The 6,135-nt window shown below is 41.4% G+C and overlaps 1 pseudogene; it reads right to left on the bottom strand.

Annotated features, from left to right (window-relative positions):
* Positions 1-623: 623 nt before the first annotated feature.
* LOC102965120 lies at positions 624-1,798 on the bottom strand (annotated as a pseudogene).
* Between the last annotated feature and the right edge of the window lie 4,337 nt (positions 1,799-6,135).

Raw genomic sequence — 6,135 nt, forward strand, 5'->3', positions numbered from 1 at the left:
ACTACTCTTATGGTAGGAGAAACATGCATATAAAGTATCTTCTTTGCAATAAAACCATTAGTTAATACTCAGGAGAAGTTTTCTTGGTTGTGTTAGTTTTAGCAATTTCAAAAGTATGTGAATGACAGAACAATAGAACCCTAGACTAGATTATACCAGGAACGTGTGTGTGTGTGTGTGTGTGTGTGTGTGTGTGTGTGTGTGAAATACGGAAGCACATGCCGGGAAAGTAGCTCAAAATAGCTCAAAGTAGAATAGTGGATCAGGAAAAGCTAAGTTATTTTTTTTTAAACCTTATACATATTTAATTAAAATGGAATAGGCATAAACCAAAAAGAAAAAAAAATAGGATAAAGAGTCACTACCATTTTGTTTGCTTCCATTGTGCCATGATTTTTTTTAAGTTTATTTAATTTTGAGAGAGAGAGAGAGAGAGAGAGAGTGCGCATGAGCGGGGGAGGGGCAGAGAGGCAGACAGAGAATCTGAAGTAGGCTCCAGGCTCTGAGCTGTCCACACAGAGACTGACTCAGAGCTCAAACCCATGAGCCATGAGACCTGAGCCAAAGTTGGACACTAACCAACTGAGCCACCCAGGCACCCGTCCTCGACTGTGCCATGATTTTTAAACCTCAGGAATGGTGTGATCCATCAGGCTTTTCATAATGCTTGGTGCCATCCATTTAATAATATAAAATGGATATTGTAGTTGAATAATATATTCAAAGATAAAAGTAGGCATGGTTGTAATAGTAACTATAGTCTCAGATGTTGACCATATGTTTGCAGTTTGAGAGTCCTTCAACCCAATGACATTGTACCCACCAACTTCACAGATGCTGTGTTCTGTGAGAAGACCGATTCTGGCTGCCGCACTATCTTTCACTATGGGTGTTATCTTTCCATTTTTATTTTTATTATTTTTTAAATGTTTATTTATTTTTGAGAGACAGAGCACGAGCAGGGGAGGGGCCGAGAGAGAAGGAGATACAGAATCCGAAGCAGGTTCCAGGCTCTGAGCTGTCAGCACAGAGCTCGACATGGAGCTCGAACTCACAAACCCTGAGATAGTGACCCGAACCAAAGTCGGATGCTTAACAGACTGAGCCACCCAGATGCTCCATCTTTCCATTTTTAAAGATAAAGCCAACATGTCCAGTACTACCTTCACACAAGGTGATTGTCCGTTCAGAGGGCCTGTCCTGGAATCTGTTTGGAGGGCCTGTCCTGGAACATCCTGGACAGTCAGTAATCTTCTCTCAAAGGCCTTGTGCTTCATCATGCTCCAGCCTCTGCACAGTTTTCCAAGCTGATCTGGAGTACGTGGTCTCCAAATCTCAGACCAACCAATCAGGCAGGAGATTTTGCCTGGACCAGCTGAACAAATACACCATTATTACTGATATTATTACTGATTTAAGCCTGAGCCTAATTTCTCCATCTTGGTCCTTACACAAAATGACTTCCCCAAACCCATGCTTAACTTATGCTCCACAAAGTCCAACATCGTTGCCAGTTATGGGAGCCACCACATTCCTGCTGGAAGGTCTTGCTACCAGCTGCCCCTGATCTGATGCTCCAAGGACCAAGGCTCTATTTGCAGGGATTTCTTCTTCATTAAAACTCAGGCCCACGTACCAAGAGAGCTCCAGTTGCGTTCGGTAAAGAGATTTCCCTCTTGGAGATGGGAGCAGCAGCTTCAGATGAAATTGCTGGTTTGGCAGCATTTGCAGAAAAGGCAGCTTGAGCCCGAATTACTTTGCCTACTTTCAGGTCTTCAAGAGATGGCTACAGAGACATTTTTGCAGGACTTTTCTAGGCCCCAAGGACCTGCTCTCTGCCACCACCTCCCAGTAGCTGGTGCAGACTTCCATGAGCAGATGAGAGAAGAGCCACACCTATTGTTGGTTTTGAAAAAAATCTTTCGAACTTACTGGAAGTAATTCGAGAAAACCAGAACTTGAAGACATTAATTACAGGTATACACTGTGTGAGTCCAAATGTTCGGTTCTTGGAATTTAAAATAATTCACTACATTTACAATTAAATTAATTAATTAATTAATTAATAATAATTAAGTCTATATGTATTAAGTGTTAAATGAATATTTGATATTTTTAAAAAGTACACCATAGTTTATTTCAATTGTGTGGATATAGCATAAACATGGCAATAACCTAAATGTTTATTAGAAGGTTGGGTGGTAAACATGGGTCAAATCCTTAGTAGAATGGAGTACATCCATTAAAATACAACAAAATAGATTTATATTTATGTATAATAGAAACATTTAAATAACATACTTTAAGTTAAAAATCAGGCTACAGAACATCTTTTATGGTATAATCTCATTTTTATTCAATTATACATTCTATCTAAGCTCATAAAGAGATCTAGAAATTTATTCTCTAAAATGTTTGTGATGTTTGCCCCTGGAGAAAAATCACCACTGCATCTGAATAAATTGACTGTCTCAAACTTTACAGTATGTTACAATGGGCACATGTTTCATAAACACACTCAAGGGTCTGATCTCATGCACAAAAGACTGTGACACAGGTTGTGCCTCTCTGCTGAGGCCACGGCCACAGGAGCTGAGTTTACATGTATGCTTGCAAGATGATGCTGGCTGTCACGGAGAGCTGTACAATGGGATGTCTACTAATTCAGCCGCTTTTAGGTAGCATCTCCTGGGTCTGGAATAACTCAGGGAGTCAGTACAAGGAGTGGACTAGTATGTAACCCATGAACCTGTATCCAGGTTGGCAGCCTGGGAAAGGGAAGACAGCACCAAGGCTCCCTTTCGTGTCACCAGAGCTGCCTGACTGCCTTCTTATGGCTTGTAAAGCAGCTGTTACTTCCTATTTTACAGTGAGCCAAAGAGAGGAAGACAGATTCAGAGGCTCATATGGAAAGCATCCTTGGCCCATGTATGTTGGACTAGTGTGAACAGGGTCTCTGAGATGAACAGGTATCTTCTGACATTTGAGGTGAGTCACCTGCATATAGGTATATGCAGGTATATAGGTCATATCTTGCCTTATGTGCTTGAGTATTTCGACTTAAAATTCCCATAGTGTGACCCACCAAAGACTTAATTTACAGAGCGTTTCAAAACCACATTGTTACAGTTGTCTGTTAGGATACTTTCAATGAAAATGACCACCTAGCATTTATTTTATGGGAAATTACACTTTCATGCTTATAAATGCAAGTATCTTAAATGATAGTTCTCATGGTTGCAAATCCTCATAGGAAAAATATGTGCTGTAGGAGTGAAAACTTTACAAGCTGATTTGAAAATAGTTTGGCAGCTGGTATACAATTTCAACATAGCTTTAATCAAAAAATATGTTCTAACAAATTGGCAGGAAAACTTGAAGAGAGTAAGTCCCACAAACACGATGATCTGACCACAGTGCTTCAGTTCCTGTTGCTGGGAATTTCCCTCAAAGAAACAAGCAACAGTGTCAGAAGTCCTTTTGTCCACCTGAAGAAACAGGATAGCACAGTTTATGAGGCTTTGTTAGTTTGGCTTTCCTGGATTCAGCCATTTGATGGTCTCCAGCATTTCTATGTGCTGTTTTTATGTTGCATTAAATGGAATTTTTTCCATGCTTTTATGCATGTTTTTGTTTATATAGGAGTGGACATATCACACCTCTGACTCCAGGGTTGCTGGCTCAGAGATTCTCCACCTACCTGGAAATGAGTTCATTCTTCCGGCAACTCTGTACTTCCCAAACCTATAATTACACAACTTAGAGTCATGTACAACCTTGGACCTGTAAGGGATGATCTATGTATTCTATTCTCATCCCAGCTTGTCACAGATACATGAAATAGGGCCCCAGAAAAGTCCTGAGTGTGCTCAGGTTTCCAGAGCCAAATCAGCAGTAGGGAAAACCAGAGACTGGGTTTCAGCTCCCAAGCCTGCAGTTTTCTTGGGTGGTTTCTTTTGTCATTGTTAGATCTCATTTTGACAGCTCATGTTTTTTTCTCTGTTCACCCAGTACAGCCGGAGGCTATTTAAAATGGATTCGTAGTAAAAGTCATTCGAGATGATGCAAAATGAGAGAGACAAACGTGTACCCTGCTAAAGGGTTTTTCCCAAAACACTTCTAGCCCTATAACGATATTTGAAGTCTTGGTCTCCTCTTCTCTTCTCTATGTCCATCCACCATGTTTGTCCTTTAGAGGCATAGCTGGGGGATGAAGAGCCCAAGCTCTATACACCTCTGTCTTCCCTTCACATGGGCAGTTGATTTGTACTAATCAAAAAAACATGCACATATATATTTATCTCTTTTGAGTTTACAACATTATGGTAATTTCTCTTCATTAGACCAATGTTTATATGATTTACAGCAATTGCCTTTAGCTCTGAGAACACTTTTCAGACACCCAAGCAAACATCAAAGAATCTGACTGTAATTCTACACTCAGTCAGCAGTAAATGCCCTGTTCCTATGTGTCCACAATGATGTATTTTGATGAGAATAAAGGTACACCGTTTCAGATATCCTTCAGTTTCCAAATCACCACTGACCTACATTTAAGTGACTATGGATGCTCTTTCTTCTGTTAATAAGCTTCCTATCCTTATGTGTTAGATATAGAATGGGGGAAATTAGAAGTGGTAAACAGATTTAACAACTGTGATACTGGATGAAGCGGCCCAGATTTCAAATCCTGGAAGTATTTCCCTGAACTGATGGTTGATAACCTCCAGAAACCAAACACTGGGTTCAAAGTAAGTCTACCATTGAACTCTTCATCCACATGTGACAGGCGGGGTGGTTCATTCTGCCACTTTTTAAAATGCTCCAATAGGGCATACCTCTGCACGTCTTTACTTTAGAGCCTCCAGTATACTCAGGAATATATGTCCGATTCGCTTATGGGCTCATTAGGATACTTCTCCCCAAAGAAACTGGGACATAACTCTCCGCTCCTTAGATGTGGGCTGTGTATGATGACCTTTTTCAACAACTGTACAAAAAGGGGGAAAAGATTAACTTTACAGTGAAGAAACCTGAAAAAAAATGACCTCATCCAGGTGATACAGGTTAACACCAACACAATGTCATGTTGATCGAATGCACATGTGATGAAAATGGCACTTTACCCAACCACATAATCCCAGTCTAGTAATGAAAACTAGGCATATGGATTCCAAGTAAGTGACATTGTACAAAATACCTGACCGTCATCCTCAAAACCACTGAGGTCATAAAAACAAGAAAAGTCTGAGAAACAGTCACAGCCAAGAGGAACTTAGGAAGACATTAGTACTGTGTAAGTTGATACTCTGAAATGAGGACTTTAAGGAAAAGATAAGCAAATCTGAATAAAATATGAATGTTAATAATAATGTATCAACATTAGTTCATTAATTGTGATAAATATACCACACTGATGTAAGATTTTATAATAAAGACAAACTGGATATTGAGTATATGAAAACGTTCTGCATTATTTGCACAGTCATCTATAAATCTAAAATTGTTCCACAATAAAGATTTTGTTAAAAGTTCATCACACGCATTTATTGACCATAATACACTTATTCGAAAAGCAACTTTGGGGGTGACAGCAGGCAGACACTAGAGCCTTTGCTACCAAGGGTGCCGTAGTCTTCACCAACATGGTCTCTAGTCAAAGGAGCAGCCCAGAGTCCCCGGGACCGGAGCCCTTGCCATAGTGAGACCTGCCCTTGGGTCCCGACTTGCTGTCACCCCACACTTTCTGGAATTGGGATGCCACAGCTCCTCACCACCCACAGAACTGTGCTGATGCTGTGCTGCTGCCCTACCCCTGGGCCCTAAGTCAGGCTTTTGACCTGCCATCCCTGGGGCCACACTGTGGCTGCACTTTGCACCCTGGGCCCAAGTCACTGCCGTGTCCTCATTCCTAGGCTCATGCTACTGCTACATCTCACCCCCAGCCCCAAACCTGAGCCCAGCTGGTGAGCCCCAGAGGCTCAGTGGTGGTCTACACACTCTCAAACCTCACACAACAGCTCCACCACTGCAGCTGCTGTTCCTGTGTCCCATGTCCCAGGTGCCACAGCAGCTAAACGTACCCCTTTCTCTAGCTCCGCTGCGCCTCTGAGTGCTGTATGCCTGACCCGATGC

The sequence above is a fragment of the Panthera tigris genome, chromosome A3 (genome assembly GCF_018350195.1).
Source record: "Panthera tigris isolate Pti1 chromosome A3, P.tigris_Pti1_mat1.1, whole genome shotgun sequence".
NCBI classification, from domain to species: Eukaryota; Metazoa; Chordata; class Mammalia; order Carnivora; family Felidae; genus Panthera; species Panthera tigris.